General features: G+C 40.8%; 1 protein-coding gene across 2 annotated transcripts in view; it reads right to left on the reverse strand.

Annotated features, from left to right (window-relative positions):
* Nucleotides 1-17,681, reverse strand: part of RASGEF1B (RasGEF domain family member 1B) — a 103,213-nt gene that overhangs the window by 61,064 nt on the left and 24,468 nt on the right. The gene's annotated exons all lie outside the window — the stretch shown is intronic.

The following is a 17,681-nucleotide window of genomic DNA, read 5'->3' on the forward strand; positions in this document are numbered from 1 at the left end:
TTATTCCACGCTTTTCCCCATCACATGAACAAGTTTTTCCTCTTGCTCAGTCTCATTCTGTTTTAACTCTTCCTATCAACAGCTGAATCCTTTGCTGCCTCTGCTCCTTGTGAAGACTACACTATGCGCTTCCCCATCCAGTTAACATTATTTGATGGAATTATTACAGTATGATTTGGATTGGAAGGGAACTTACAGCCCATCTGGCAACCCCTGGGGGCTGGTTGCCTCCACCAGATCAGGGTACTTAGGGCTCCACCCAACATTAGTGGAACACCTCCAGGAATGGGGCATCCACAGCTTCTCTGGCCAGCCAGTGCCCCACTGCCCTTTAACTAGGCTCAGTGTAAGACATCATAATTCCAAACAAAGTCAGCACTCCATACTGACAGAAAAGACATTGAGAAACCTTAATAAATGCATGAGAACATCTTTTCTTAGTTCATTGTCTGAAGTCTTGTTTCAAAATGCAACAAAAATCAGTCTCAAACAAATCCTGTTTCTCAGTTAGCGATGTTGACTGTCAGCGCACTGACTCTGACAACTACCAACATCCCCCAGAATACAATAGTGTTAGAAATGTTGCAGTCAGGCTTGGAAAGGGTGCTAACAATCATTTCTGTTTAACAGAAACAAACAGTTATGCATCCCACCAGCTGAATTTCATCTTATATTTCCCACTGAGCAGGGTTGTTTTGCTTTTTTATTTTTTTCTGCCTACACTAGCCAAAGAAATACAAGGGCTCTAAGCTAAAACAGGTCAACTCAAAGAGCTGAATGGGACTCAGACAGTGGTACTCAGCCCCCTTACATCCTCCCCCTTCATACCAGGAATATCTTATTTCCTCAGTCACAAAATTACGAGTCAACAAACCGAATGGGTAACATTAAGTGTCAGGAACAGCTCATAGAATGTGAGCTGGAAGACAGCAGCAGTTGGAAGTTCTCATTTGACACGTTGGAAAGCTCAACAAGATACTGTCAAGTTGTAATCCAACTGTTAAATAACAGCTTCAGAAAAGCATGTTGTTTCTATATTTGAAAACACCAGTTTCAGGGTCTGTTAAAACATCTTCCGTTTGTTGTTCTGATGTCATCACCATAAAACATCAGGGAAAAAGCTCACTAACTCTGAGCTGGTGGGACTCCTGAATAACAAATAACCTCAGCACAGACTGCCCAAGATAAGAGTAGTACATTCAGTTCCTTTGCCCTGCAATCACACTGTCTGCAGACAAAAGCATTGAATGTATCCTCGCTATTCTGTTAGAACCTAAGGGTGCATTCAAGTTGCCCAACACACAGTAACTCCCTGCAGCACAGCTGGCAAAATCTCTGGAGACATAGGAACCCGCAGCTACTTCAGCTCAAAACTCCTCTTCACCCACAGCGTCTCCTTATGTTTCTGAGCAGGTTCAATGCTATAGCACCAATTATTTATTTATTTATTTATTTTACCACTTTGGAGAAGTCCACATTGCATTTCTTCAGAACGAGATTAAGGTCTCAAAAATATAAACTACTCATTACAAGTCTCTAAAGCTAATCTAGGATAACACCTGAGGTCAATCTAACTATTTTCCATGCCTTCCGTGTTGCTTATATTTTAATTTCTATCCCAGCAGCACATCAACAGCATCTTCAAGATTATAATTTCATGCTTTCTACCTAGTGTAAAGCCTCTGCTCTGCAAAAGCCTGTAAATTTAAGCTTAGTTTAATTCATCTGAATAGTCCCAATGGGATTAATAAGAAAAGGGAGCATATAGATTTAAATGCTTTGCTGAATTGAGGCCAAAGCCTCCTGAACCACTTTAACCACAGCAGACAGAAATGGGAGTCTCAAGATTTTAGTCTCTAGCTTTATATCATATTACAAAGTCCGCTGCTTCCAGACCCCTTCTTCTGAACTGGAGCCAAAAAGGCTTGCCGAGGAATTTTATGGTTTGTCCAGGGTTTTCCCACGTCTTGTGCCATTTCACATCTTCTTTCCTTTTGTTTATCTGATACTCTAACATCTGGAAGTCAACACCACTTCCTTATTGGTACAACAAGAGTAGGAAACCAACACCCTAGTACCAGCATCAGCAACTCCCTCCACAACCAGACTTCCACATCAATCCAACTGTAAATACTTCATCATTTTCTTCAGAGAAGCAACAGTTTGTAACATCAATAATGATCATTAATTGCTGTAGAAACTCTGGATGGCATCCTGCCCCTTGAGCATGTTGACCATACCCCCTTGATATGGTACAACAGCTTGGTGTCAGCCACAAACTTGCTGAAAGTGCACTCAATCCCACTGTCAGTGTCACTGATGAAGACATTAAAAGAGCACTCGTCCCAGTACTGACCCCTGAAGAACACTATTTGTCACTGATCTCCATCCAGACACTGAGCCATAAGGTAAAGAAAAATTCCCTCCAGTCATCAATTTAGAGACTGGAATGAGCCACCTGAAATATGTTCAGCTTGCCTGAATCCATGAGCAGAGTTTGTTGAATAATCTAGAGAAGGTATTTAGGCAGGATGAGCACTGCTACCTGAAATGCTGCTGCTCCCATCACTGACATTTATCTCCTAATCTGAGGAGCTAGGAGGAAACTGGAGGATGAATTAGAGCATAAGAAGAGCAGAAACAGAGCAGAAGACAAGACAAATAGTATACTGCTCCTTTTTTTGCTCATCTGTGGTACAAATATATTGCTCAAGAGAAAGGAAGTATGGCTAAGGGGTTAATCCAAAGAAGCAACATATCCACAAATTCATACTTGCCTTCAGGATCACATCCCTGAAAAAGAAGGCCCTTTTACAGTAATAGATAAGGTTTATTATTTAAGCCCTCTTATCCAGGAAAGAAAATACCTCTCTGGTGTCTTCACTGTGAAATCATGAAGTGACACACACTTTGTGCTACTCAGTTACGTAGAAAGGAATAGGAGCAATCTCAGCCACTTCAATTAATTCATCTTTGTGCAACCTATACAAAATGGAAAGCTCTGAGCAGCTGCATAGAAAATCCACCCCTAGGAATTTAAATTAATCTCTGGGCTACTGAAGTAGTATTATCTGTGTTAATTAACACTGATTCTTAAACTTATGCAAAAGGAGTCTAAGAATTGCGAGCTGTTAAGCTAATTTAACTTGCTGAACAATTTCATCATACTGATGCAAGTCACTTTCCATTTCACCACAACTTCTTACAGTGTGGGAGCTCTCATAGCTGTTAAATCTCAGCAGACCATGAAGCGCATAGAACATCTTAGCATCTGATAACAGACCCTGAAACGCCACTTAGGTGCTATACAGAAATACTGAAGAACTACAATAAGTTAAGAACAAAGCTGCAAAGAGAAAGCCAAGTAAATCCAGACACTTCTCAGTAACATTTACAACTGACTGGGTTTATTCTAAACTCATCTAAGTCCCACAACCTCATAGATTCTTCCTGCAGATCACCATTCCTTATCCCTTTTGTTAGTCAATAATGTTCTTTAAAAGCACCACACTGATATGAGCAGTCTATTTTCCAAACAAGAAACAGTGAACATCATAATATTTACTTCCTATACTCCTTTTTATGGTGTAACATATTTACAGTTCTTGATGCAGGTTGAGGAAAACACCATTATCCAGAGGTATGCTGCATAGACAAATTCCCCTGGGCAGACCAGCAATACTAGTTACCCAAAGCAGTAAAAAAGGCTGAGCAATTGTTTTATTATAAGAGGCAGTAGTTACAGCAAAAGTCATTAAAAATGGAACCACATTTTTTCCTCTTCATAAGTTCAAGCACCCAAGCCCTCGTACTTTAGCCAAGAGATCAAAGATATTCCTCAGTTTGCCCAAGCTACCCATGTCCAAGTTTTGACATCACTAATTTTATTTCTGGACTACAACATGCAAATCCCTGGGCCTAGACTTCACCTGATGTAAAACAGCACATCTTCAAAGTAAAGAAAATTAACTTTAACTAATAATTACCTGGCACTCTAGCCCACTACATTAATGGCTTCAACCACTGAAGGGCTGCATTTGTCTCCACTTGCTGTGTCACATATGAGCATCAATAACAACAATAGCACTGACCAGATGACCCATAACAGGGTCTCAAACTTCTCATGTTTCCTGCACCTGTGCAGCTCAGCCTCAGCAGTAAGCACAAAACAAATCCCATTATCCTACAGAGATTTTCTTCAAGCTGTAGGAAGGACACCATTCTCAACACTAGAAACAAATGAAGGTAACACCATGATGGCTGATTTCTAAAAACTCAGAGAAACATTTAACATGAATTAGAATGGAAATAGTCTAACTACCCTGATGATTTTGAGATGCAAACTGGTGTAGGGATTAGTGCATGTTCTATCCTGAATGAACAGCTACCTAGGAAAAAGATGTGTCTATATCTCCTGATATCTTTAGGCTGATCCTCTGCAAGTCAGGTGTTTCCTTGCATCTCATACTCTCCAGTCTGTGACTGCAGCCTCCTCATGCCTTTTATTCCAGCTCCTCCATCTCTTGTCTAGAGCAACCAGACAAACCTTGGAGGTGAAAGATTTGCTAACAGATGTCTGAGAACCAGGCAAGCTGATCATTTGCTTTTAATTGTCTCTTCCTCTCCTCCCAGCTTCAGTTTTTCCACTTTGCCTTTTAAGCTTGCCACATGTGAGCTTAGGGGGATCATTGGTCAGCTTGAGACTCTTGCTTTAAAGCCAGCAAAACTAGTTCAGGAACTGGACCTACATGCAGTCAAGTCTGTCCTGTAATTAGCTTTAAATAAAGGTCCCTTTCAACAGGAAATTAAATAGCATGAGTCTTCAATGATACCTAGTGCAGCAAACATGATTTTCACTCTTTCCTCCAACACGGTCTTGCAAAGAACAACACAAACAGGATATTAAAAGACTACAACAAATGAACAAATTTACAAAAGCATCCTCTTTGGTCTCTTAAAGATGTCATTTAAGAGTGGCACGATGCACTTCCTCACAAATCAATTGTTCCCAGGTGGAAAGCTGCGTTAATTCCCTGCAGCCACAACCACAGACCAGAGAAAGCCATTAGCAACCCAACCACATGACAAAGCCTGAGGCACCCCAGCCCCCGCACTCAGCTCGCTTTTTAGATGGATCGGGAGGCCAGATGCTGCTGCTGGCTGAGGGCTGCTGAGCCAGGCTTCCAGAGCAATGGGAGAGATGAAAGTAGGCTGAATGAATTGCTCCCATTGCATCTACAGGACATGAAGCAGCAGGAACTCCCCTGCCAAGCACCAAATCTGTTTCCACCAGGGCTCACAAAAGGAGAACCAAGCCTATTCCAGCTTCTTAACCTTTACAAGTAGATAAGCTGATGATTTTTTTTCCCTGTTTTATCACTTCTGGGAATCACTGAAATGGGCAGGAAGATTTCACTCACCTAAAAGAAAATGAGTATTCTCCAAAAACAAGGAAAAAAGCTTTTTAAGATCATTTTCTTCAAAAGTTACCCACCCCAGTGACACTAAAAGAACCCCAAAAGGCAGGCTGCCATTTCTGTTTACATAACTTAACACTTCACTGAAGGTAATACAGCTTCTCCCTGCACTGATATCATTTTTTATCTGGTTTGCTCCTGTTCATCCTTCAGTTAGGGCTGCAATCGAGTAATGCTAACAGTGAATCCCTCACGTCTTTGTGTCTGTGTACTGAACTTTTCAGAAGTGAAAGTGCCATTTTTTCCTCAAACAAAATGAACAAACAAACCAAAAACACACACAAGCTTCTGGGTTTCACTTGCTTCTGCCTTACAGCCTGAGAAAGCTGGAGCCATAGCTGGCTCATCGCCTGCAACAGTCCCTTTTCTGGCACAAAGCTGAAAAATCAAAACAAAGTCCCTAGTTGTCTACTGGAAAGAAAAATAGCAAGGTCAGTCCATTCAATTTTGCTTCACTGTATACTTGGGGAAAAAACATTACCTAAGCACTTCTTAAACCTGATGGCCTCAGCTAAACAAAGTTATGTTTGATGTGCCCTTAGCAAACTGCACCATCACCATGAGAAACAACATTCAGAACAAACTAGAAAGTTATGAGCAAAGTTAGAAGAGCTGAAAACTTTAATCAGTATTTCTGTTGCTGCCTATAAGTAATCTGGACACTGTTCCTGGCCCCTTGATCTAAGAAAAGCAATACATGATTAGGAATTCTGTGTTGAGATATTGATGGGGGAGAGGAGAGCACAACAGATGGAGCTGAAGACTTGGTGAGATTTAACATTCTTATTTGCAAGTGGGATTACAGATTGAAAGAGACCACACTTTTCTCCTTCCCTCCTATAGCTGATTTACCAATGGTATTTCAAAACAGTGCTGCAGTTTGTGTCTGAAAGGTATATACAGCAGGGTAATACTACACAGCTGTATTCTACCCCTTTCAACTTAAGTTTATCGAAGACCTTCTATCTTTGTAAATATGCAAAGAAAGTACATCTGCAAAGATGCCTCATTAGGAGATTTGTTTGGTTTAAACAGTATTGTGACCAGGCTGACTCCCAGGTCTATGACTGGAGATCTGGAGTCTTGCAATTAACTATTTGCTTGTTTACTTTTGTGAACTACTTAGAAGACTGAGCAGCAGGTGTTTGTAGGTACAGGACTACATCTGTTCTACAAGGTCAGTGTTTGGGGTAGACCAGTGGTGCATTATAACATGCTGCTAGCAGAGTTTGCTGTGCAGAACACTATCTAAAGTGCAAACACTACAGCTCATAAAAGCAAATGAAGGCAATTTTACAACAATATGGGCAAGGAGAAAAAACAAAACAAAAAAACATGTTCAACTTGGCTTACTCAATAGCTCAGAATATCTGGAATCACTGGCCTAAGCAGAACATCTATTGTGAGACACTGACACCCTCCCAGACCCCTTGAGATGGATATCTCACAATTTCAGTATGGCTCTTCCATGTTGCCACAAATGAATTAGCAGTTTCAATGCCAATTTTAACTCTGACAGTATCAGAATTCTATGTGAACACTTCCAAACTCATTTAAAACAACCATCTACTTGGTCAGTCAGGAAACCAGTGACACCAGTGAGGCTGCTCAACCCCTGACGTTGCAAGTTAAAAGTAAATCACGAGTTTTGAGCAACTCAGCATTTCCCCATCGAGGCTGTGAAATGACAGGCAATGACTAGAACCAGCAGAGAATTTTGGCCTACAGCAATGTTGCACCCTTGCAAAGTGAGGGAATGATATCCTGTCAGCCTCTTTTATCTGCAGGAGACAGCAGCGTGGTACTGAGAGCTGAGTCAGTCCATAAATGTAGAGCAGTGACGGAAATAGAACCCAGATACCCCAACTCTCTCTTCCGTGCTCTCACCACAAAAACCACCCTAATGACAGCCACACTCTGATGACAGATGATCTGCAGCTCATTCTTCCTTTTTAAGAGCCCCTTCATTATTGTTCTGAAAACCTGAAATAGCGCTAAGTCCCATCATTCCAGGCTTCACAATTTCATCTTCCTACGCTCTCCTACGTTTCCACCCCAAATTAATAGATTACATCTGCTAGAGATCTATCAAGTGCTATCCTAGCATACACCTTTCACTCAAAGGAACCTTCACTCTCAGCTCTGAAGCCATTAAGTTCACTTTCTCCCAACTGCATGCATTCCCTTGACTCTGTAGACGTAACTCCTGTTACACCCATCTAGCTTTCTACTTCATTTCAGGATAATGTTCCTTGACCCTCCAGGCATGTTTCTCCCTTTCTGAAGATCCTTATTTTCACATTTCCATTTTCACTCTCTTCTGTGACCTGCCCTATCATAAGTCACCGGCTATTACGCTGTGATGCAGTATTACAATATATTTCTTTAAATGAGTTGGACCATGAAATGTTATACAATGAAGTGAGAGCAGAAGTCAGCTCCAGGATAAACGTTCTCCACATTAGGCATCTATTTAGGAATAACCTTCATTGTCTGTTATAGATCTATACTAACTATAAAGCAACCAAGACATTTGGCCACAGCTTACGCACCTGCATGGGAACAAATTCATATGATTGATGCTGTCAGTTTTGGCAGTTGCACACCTGTCAGCCTCTTCACTACCCCACAGCCAAACTCTGTGTCACAGCACTGAACTGATCTGGTCAGAAATTTGATTTTGCTTATGTTACTGAACTGCACAAATGAACCAACTTCAACTTACTGAAAGTCTTCCAATGGTAACAATTACAATTCAATTTCTTTATGACCCAGGTGTTCACTGTGACTTTTGTGCCCCACAAGGAGTTCAAGAAAAGCTACACAAAAGAAACATAATATTCAACCAGACAGAACAACAACAACAACAACAAAATTCAGGACAAATTATCTTAGCTAAAAAACAAAGGGGAAATTCATGTATTTCAGAAAACTCTATATTTCAACATTGTTTCAGTACCAATCTTGAGTTTTCTCAGAATCTCCCATCAGAACTTAAACTGTGCAATACAGGCTCATCTCTCAAAGCAAGTCTCTCCCCTTCATAATGCAAAACCACTGAACTCTGTTGAGGGAGCCAAATACTACATAACTGCATTTTGTTTTTGCATTATTCTGCAAGTAGCAGAGGCTAGTAACTTTTCAACTACACATCTAGCTTTCTAGCATGCTTACAAGCATGACAAGCTGCAGAACACTTTCACAGTGAGTATACAGTTAGAAATAGGATTTCTGATGTGCATCAGCATTTTCTTTGGCTTTAATTTCTCCAGAACAGCAAGTAAGCCTTGTCAGAAATATTTTAGCATTCTCAACTTCAATTCCCCAATTTTCTTTGGCAATACAAGTCAAAACTTTACAGCAACATTCCAGGTCTTCGGGAAGCAAAGACCTTGCCTCCTTCACCCCACTTTAATGCTTCTTTTCTTGAAGCTTCTTAAGATGCACTTAAATAATTTGTTAGAGGTACAAGTGTTTGATGACAATAAAGAACTCAAAATTTTCAGCATCAAATACTTGACAGTCAGATTTCATGTGTTGAGTACAAACCTTCAGAAGTTCAATACGTTATTCTAAGAATACTTCTGCATTTTGTGCAGACTATATCAACTAAAATATTGCATATATTATGTATTTACATTGTATATAACATTCACTTTTTACTAAGTTTCTTTTCTTCTGGACAGTTCAGCCTTAGAAAAGTTCAAGTAACTGAAGGCCACTTCCAAAACGCAATGCTCAGAAAGGCAAGAGCAAATTATATTCAACACATTATTGTACAGACCACAAGATAGACTTAGATATGGCTTAGAGGGCATGTTGGCATTGGATTGATGTTTGGACTTGATGGTCTTAGTTGTCTTTTCCTGCTGGAATGATTCTGTGATGCTATAGAAGAAAGCTCATCTTCAGACCAGGTGCAGACAGTTGCATTGTTTGTGATAGCAAGATTAGTTCTATACTATCACATAAATAATAGTTTTCATTGATCTGGAAAAGATCAGAAATTATTTCTAACCAGACATTTTCCAGAATTCTTTTTAAAACCCATGAAATATAGATATGCTTTAATGCATTTTCCAGCTAGTAATCATCTTGACTGATGGAAATTGTGCAACCCTACTTTCACAGATCCAAGAGGAATTGTAGCTAGGGCTCAGTTTAAGCAGCAAAGCCTTGGAACAAGGAGCATCAGGAAAGCATCCCTCTCTTAAAACCTGGGGTGCTGCTGCACAAGAAAAATGCAGCAGTCTTTCCACAGCTGTTCCTTGCAGGGAAACAGGAGGGACAAGAGAAGAAATCAATCACAGCTCCTTCAAAGAAACTTTCAGAGCCTTTTTCAAAGCCTTTTCCAACACAACCCTTTTTCCAGCCTGCAGATTAAAGGTCCTTGATGATACTGTCAAAGGAAAACATCCCATGCTCAGTGAGTAAGAGCACACGTAATGCAGTCAACCAGTAAGGCTGGTCCTCCAAAATATGATGTCTGGTACTCTCAAATAGCAGCTCAGACTGATGTTGGAGTCAGCAGTCACCCTTGGAAAAAAGCAAAGGAATCCCTTGACTCTACGTATTACAGAACACTGAGGATTATCTAGCATAGTTCTTTCCTCTAAGTGACCTCATATGCTTCTGCATTCAATGAGGTTACCAATCACTGTCAGGTAGGAAGCTCTTGAGATCCTTATGTCAAGATGTTTGTGCTGTAATAAAATTAACTACAGGAGGAATTCACCAAGAAAACCACCTTCAAGTGAACCATAGACTCATTAAGGTTGGAAAAGACCTCCAAGATCATGAATCCCAACAAATCCCTGCTAAAGCATGCCCCTCCATCAGAAGCCACTGGTAGAATTCCCATTATTTGATAATGAAACACCTGTAGAAAGTCTGGATTACGTTACTTGATACCAATAGTGGGCAGAACTTTTAATTTAATAATTAGATAACTTGCTCAACACTTGCAGAAGCATATAACACTTGCCCAAATATCAACAAGTGTAGTATCATGATAATGATGCCACAGACTTTAAGGGGATCTGACATTCACCCTGAAAGCAATCTCCCAGATAGGAAGTATTTCATCCAGTGAGACTTGTCCACCTTTTACCTATGGAAAAACAGAAAATGCATTTCCATATTTAAACTCCCAGAGATGAGCTGACAGTCAGACTAGGTGATCTTTGTAGTCTTTTCCAACCTTCACAATTCTATGATTTTATGACACTGGAACTATATTTCTAGAAATGCCTCCCCCTCCATGCAAGCTCACACTAAAAAAAAAAAGTTCCACAAAGAACACCCTCACCACAAAGCGCTTAAATCTGCTTTCTTGAACCTCCCTCTCCACCTTTGGCTTGGCATCTCTTGTAAGAAAAAAAGACAATGTGGCCAACAGTGAGCAAATCAATGAACTGCAGACAGTATTTCACTACCCTTTGCTCTGTCATCAAGATATTTAGCATCTGAAGGTTCAGCATTAGTTTGAATGTTCACAAACTTCCTGCTGATCAAAATATGTTTCTTCTATCAGATATCCCAGGTTGCATTTTCTTCTCTCTCCCTACCTCCTGTTCTACACATGAAGGGCCACACCACACCATGAGTACCCTCCATGCTGAATGCATGCCACATTTCCAAAGCCTATTTTTTCCTTCTGCCACCCAGAGAACATAAAAATGATTTTCACAGAATCACAGAATTGTAGGGGTTGGAAGGGACCTCTAGAGATCATCGAGTCCAACCCCCCTGCCAAAGCAGGCTCCCTACACCAGGTCGCACAGGTAGGCGTCCAGGCGGGTCTTGAATATCTCCAGAGAAGGAGACTCCACCACCCCCTGGGAAGCCTGTTCCAGTGCTCCGTCACCCTCACCGTAAAGAAGTTCTTGCGCACATTCGTGCGGAACTTCCTATGCTGAAGTTTCAGCCGATTTCCCCTAGTCCTGTCCCCACGCACTACTGAAAACAGACCAGCTTCGCCACTATGGCTCACACACTTCAGGTATTTATAAACCTGGATCAAGTCCCCTCTCAGCCTTCTTTTCTCAAGGCTAAACAGACCCAGTTCCCTAAGTCTCTCCTCATAGGGGAGATGCTCCAGGCCCTTCACCATCTTTGTGGCCCTCCGCTGGACTCTTTCCAAGAGATCCCTGTCTTTTTTGTACTGGGGAGCCCAGGACTGGACACAGTATTCCAGATGAGGCCTCACCAGGGCAGAGTAGAGGGGGAGGATCACCTCCCTTGACCTGCTGGCTACGCTCTTTTTAATGCACCCCAGTATGCCATTGGCCTTTTTGGCTACAAGGGCACACTACTGGCTCATGGCCAACCTGTCGTCCACCAGGACGCCCAGGTCCCTCTCAGCAGAGCTCCTCTCCAGCAGGTCTTCCCCCAACCTGTACTGATTTTCAGAAGTCTTTTAAAATACAGAAATCCCAATGATCACAGAATCTCAGCTCTATTTTTTTCTTGGAAACAGGTGGAGAAAGCAAGGTTTTAATCATAATGAAAACCAAGTTATATCACAAAGAAGTGTTACGAGAAATTATACATACTTAAGCATTCCTATCACAAAAATTTACTACAGCCAAGCCCTTGAGAAAGGCAAAAACAAATAGCTGGTATCATAAATCTTTTATTGCCAACATTATAACATAAGAACCTGAACAGTCTGAAGTAATTAGTACCTTTAGTACCTTGTATCAGTGAACCAGTAATTATGTCTTTGTTTGAAAAGCTGTTTGGGTGCATGTCTTAGTTTATACAATGAAACACCCTGTGCTTTCCTCTCTGATTAAAACCAAGGTTGACATTTTGAGTAAAGGAAACGTGCATGGAAAGACATGCTGTTTTTGATATTCAGTGCTGAATCACTGACTAATACTGAAGTGAAAGGTTACTTGCACCTAGGATGGCTCCAGCTGCTGTTGTTCCTGTGCTAGGATAACAAGTGCTCTTCCAAAGACAACATGTTTCATGCTCATGCTTATGTGGGGTCCCCTCCACACAGAAGTCTTAAAGGAACACTAATAAAAAAACCACAATGAAATCCTGAGGCAAGCTTCATGGAACAACAGTGGCTGACAACATAAGCTCACCTGCTCTTGGTACAGTCAGAAATAACAAGTTGTTTATTGTGTGTCTGCAATAAAGTTTTTAAAACAAAATATTCCTCAACATTTTCCAGTGAAGTTGCTATAGACAGTCAATTCTTGATAATCATATGGAGCCTCTCACCTCTATTAATTACTGCTTATTAAGATCCTTTAACGACTAACGCCTGTTGGAAAAGGCTGATGATTCCATGGACAAGCCTACTTATTGCTAATTAAATTAGAACACAGCGCATTTGCACAAAAGGCTGCCAGGTGACTTCAGCAAGATAACTAGCTCTCTTCACTTGAGTCATCCCACTGGTTTGTGACCTTTTCCCCACTGCCTCTAAATACACAGCGAAGTGCTAGAACTCACTGCAGTACCTTATCCAGTCTTGACATTAGAGAAGAGCCTTTGATTTCACATTGGTGGCACCAAAAGCTATGAGACTGACAAGTCACAATGCCTGCACATACACATACAGCTATTTATATAGTACACAAGTCATCTTCTACAAAGAGCGCCATTTAATGATTAACCACAACTGACAGTTTCTCATCTTTGGAACATAAGAAGCCTTTTCTACATTGAAAGGCTGAAGCTTTACACAAGGAAGTTAGTACTTCAGGACATAACACCTCACCATAGATTCACTAACTTACTGCAACAACAGAAAGGGGATGAAGAACCAGCCATTCAAATAACACACTGTTGCATCCTTATTCATTATAAAATATACATTAGAAAACCCTGCTAGTGGCTGGCCACCAGCCTGTTGTAATCCAATTCACCATAAGCCTTTAGACCCAATCTATCAGCCAAGAACCTCAGGCCTACAGCATGACAAAAGGGAAGCTCCTTGCACTTCAGTCTCTAAATCAAGTACTCTGAAGGTCTTACCTGGGGTGCTGAAGATTCACCTGACGTTATTGCCACCTGTGCAACCCAAGGAGAAAACAGAAGCAACGTTCAGATGAAAGCGACACTCTATAATGGAAGGTCATCCTCTCAGCACAGACCATGGTGTGTATGGAGGGCAGGGAAGGGAAAGGAGAAACTGCGTACATTAAGCTGTTCCCTGTAGCAATAACTGGCTACATATAACACTGTGCTGCTGATGTTGCTACAGGAACAACGACCCTGGCAAGAGCAGAGAGGTGGGTACAGCATTGCTTTAAACAATCAGCCACGTTTACTAGAAACAGTAAGTCAGACTGCAGATTTCTTTGACAGTATACACATTGAATTTAAGAACATTAGTGATACTGTCACATTCCCTTTGCAAGCACGCACTCAGATCAGTATATGTCAATAGTAAAAGAGTAATATCCAATCCTCCAGAAAAAGGGTCCATTGTTGAATGTACTGGAGAGACTATATTCAAAGGCATTATGATGCTTGGCCTACTTTGAAAAGCAATGTATAAGTTAACACTTCAGTGGCATCCAACCTGGAATTTCTTCCCTTACAAAGCATATCCTATATTTTGCATGTCTATCTGCTCGGGGAAGTGAACTGCAATAGTGGTGGAGCAACTTTCCTGGGAAGCTAAAGGGGAAAATAATATTTTTCATGCACATGAACACACAGTGTTCACAGTGAAACACCAATACACATTTCTACTAGTTGAAGCCAGCTATACCCACTGAACTAGGGCAGCAGATGAGGAGAACAAACACAAAGGAAAAGAGGGACCAGATATGTATCACAAATCTGTAACAAAAGTATGGGAAAGCCAAACGTTCTTACTGATTTAAGAGCACTGAAAATTAAAGACTACCAACTCCAATATTTTATCACCAAAGTCCTTTCCCACCCATAAAAAAAAAACCACCAAAACTGGCACAACTTGTGGGGAAGTGTTAAGGAAGCAAAATCTTGGAAAGGGGCATTATTTAAACAAGCCCTGAGCTGTCATTATGCCAAATGTCAGCTCTGTTTCCAGTAAATAAAATATAAACAGATATTCAGAACTGCCATATTCCCAAGGAAAACTTGGCAGGCACTTCTATTCTATTGCCCTCGTGGTACCGCTGCCCAAATAAGCTGGCCACCAACCAAGTAACGAGCTGAAACCAGCTGAAACAACTGAAGCAGTTTCAAGCTAAGCTCAGTCTGACTGCAGATGGGTTGTTTTCTTTGCTCAGAAGTACTTCAGATCACAGCTTCAGATATGTCTTACTATTACTTGTAGATCTTAAGACGACTTAAAAAGTAAAGTAGCCAGTAAAACCTCTGTGTCAGCCAAAATACCGATGAAGATATAGCAATAGCACATTTTCATTAAAGGAATGAAAATGCATCACAACTCATTTCCCATTTAGAAGCCCCACAGTGAGATTTTATTTAAGGCAAACCAATCCGTTTCATTTCCTCTTCCAGAAATGTGGCTGACCTATCAGCATTTTCTTCATAAAGAAAATGCTGCCATAATAAGGGATACAACAATTACCCAAAAGGAGAAAATCCCATACACTTACATCAAACATGAACAGCAAACTAGCAAAACAGGCTCTTCACATGTGAAACTGAATAATAGTAAAAGCAGAAATCCACTGTGGATAAATCAATTTCAAGAACTTTTTTCTAATTGAACACAAGATGGAAGAAAAGGAGATACCATATGAGCACAAACACCAAGCCAAGATGTAGGATACTGCAGAGATTGCACAGAACACCTTCATCACTCTGTTCCTAATTGTCTTGTGAGGAAAGTCTCAAAGGCTCTCCCCACTTCGAGGAAAAACTCATCGCCCTGCTGTGTTTTCTTCACCATCAATTCCCTCCTGTAAACAAAAAATCAAGTTACCTGCATTTCTGCCAGGTTCATGCGGAAATAGCTTGCAGTCCTCGTCCTGGCAGTAATCCCACTGTGGGACATTGCCACCTTGTGGGTTCTGCTAGTATGAGATAGGAAGATGAAGAACGAAGGAGGAATTCTCTAACAGTCCAGGAACAATGTCGAATTACCAACTCAGAAGCTTCTGTTCATGTTTAAATCAAATAGCATTTATTTAAGAGGTAAGACACAAACAAGATCAAATTAAAGAGAATAAAAAGATGAAAATTTTCAAGTGGAGCACTCACAAATTCTAACTAGAAGTGACCGAGAAACTCCTCTCCTAGTCCAGCTTCCTAGGTAGAATGCAAGGGTTCATCTCCTAAAGCACCCAGTTGACACTCAGACCAAGTAGAAAGCTCTTCTAATGCTCTGCAATGGTTTTTCTCCCGACCAAGTACTTGCAAGTGTGTGGTTAAGTGGGAAATTCGCAGTTGTTATGGGTAGAGAAGGTAGCATTTCACTTGCTAATATATAAATACACCGGGTTAATTGCTATTCTATACTCCAAGCATCAGCATCATTAACACCTAATTTCACAGTCGAGTAGACTTGCCAAGACAAAAGCATTCTTCAAAGAAGCTTTAGATTTGTGTTTCTTGTCCTCTTAGGATTTCATTCTCCTCAGAGAATGAAGTTGCATTCACTTTAATGAACGGCACAAGCACTTCAGTGGTCCTTTCCATAAAGGATGACGTTACCCGTACTTACCTTTAGGAAGGGAAGATGTCTAAACACGCTCTAAACTGTGCTCATTTGTTTTTAATAATTTAGCAGAACTGACAAGTGTCATCTCATCTTTTTGCTAACAGGCCCACTCAAGGTCACCAAACGCGGTCATTTTAAATGCCAAATGCATTTAATCAAAGCCATTACCCTCAATGATCACTGGAGCCAAAAACACGGGCTAAGGAAAGCTTAGAACTGAACTTAGAACCGATGAAGTTTTAAGTACGTTAAAAATGAATTTAGTCCCATCATTATGGAGCTGTCATTACCTTCTCTAGTCCACCAGTGAACACCCTCCAAATGCACAAACCTGAGCAGCAGCTCTGATACAGAAATGATACTGTGCTACCTCAATTTCCTTCTTCAGTTCATTTGGACTTCTAAAAACTGTTAGGAAACATTAATGGTGTTTTACAGACTAAAAACAGCAGCTCTATTAGATTAAGGGCAAATCAAAACAGGAAACAAGTCTCATTCTCTTGCCATTAGATAGCACCACTGCCTCAAATCTGTAGCCACATCAGGATAGTCACCTGCCTCTTGTATTCAGAATGCAAAGGAATAAATATTTGTGTGGAAACAGTTCTTATTTACTTGCATAATATTCCCAATTAAAACAACCAGATATGATCTGAGCACGCTCTTCCAGTTCTCAAGTTCCAAGTCACAAAAGACAAGCAATGGCCAGCAGCATGTTTTCCCCCATATCTGTATGTTCTTTGTTTTGGGACTGACTTGACTGCAGAGTCCAAAATTTCTGCTCCCCAGCATTTGCACCAGCAGTGCCTATATAACAAAACAGCCAACAGTACAAGCTGCTCTTTATACAGAGCAGCAGACCCACACTGAGAAAACTGCCAACAACATTTTGTACAACAGCACCATCTGGATACTCCTACCAGAAACAGGCTTAGTAATCCTGTCATTAATCTCTCAAGTGTGGATGGTTTGTACAGTCATCATAGTGCTAAATACTCAGCATGAGTCGTGTCATTTTTTATTTTTATTTTTTCTAGTTCACAAGGTCAAATGATGAGGCAGATCATGATTTTCTTACTGCTTGAGCATCTCACTGATAAAACAATGATATCTTGGGATCATCTCCCCCCCTTTCAATCATCCAAGGTCCTGTGTCTCCTACACCCTTTGTCTCTATCACCCAATTATTCAAATGGTTCATTGGAAGAAGGCAGAGACCTTCTAATATAAACCTACAATCTACAAGCCTAATTGTTTCAGCAATGTCCTCAAATATGCCACCTTGACTTCGTTACTAAGTGAGCCCATTCCTGGGCCTGGCTTCCCATCTGCTTTTTAGCACAAGTAGGCCTGTAACACCCAGCACAGGGTGACACCACTGGAAGAGAAACACCTCAACTCACAAAATCATCTGCACAATTGTAGCAAAGAGATTTAAAACTGTGTGGTCAAAAACAGGGTCCTGCAGCAATGCTGTTTTGCTACAACACATTGATACTGATCTCAGTCAGCTAGGAGATTAAAGAAAAGGTAAGTCATGGCAATTTGTACAATGTGGTAAT

This window comes from Excalfactoria chinensis, chromosome 4 (assembly GCF_039878825.1).
Source record: "Excalfactoria chinensis isolate bCotChi1 chromosome 4, bCotChi1.hap2, whole genome shotgun sequence".
Classification (NCBI taxonomy): domain Eukaryota; kingdom Metazoa; phylum Chordata; class Aves; order Galliformes; family Phasianidae; genus Excalfactoria; species Excalfactoria chinensis.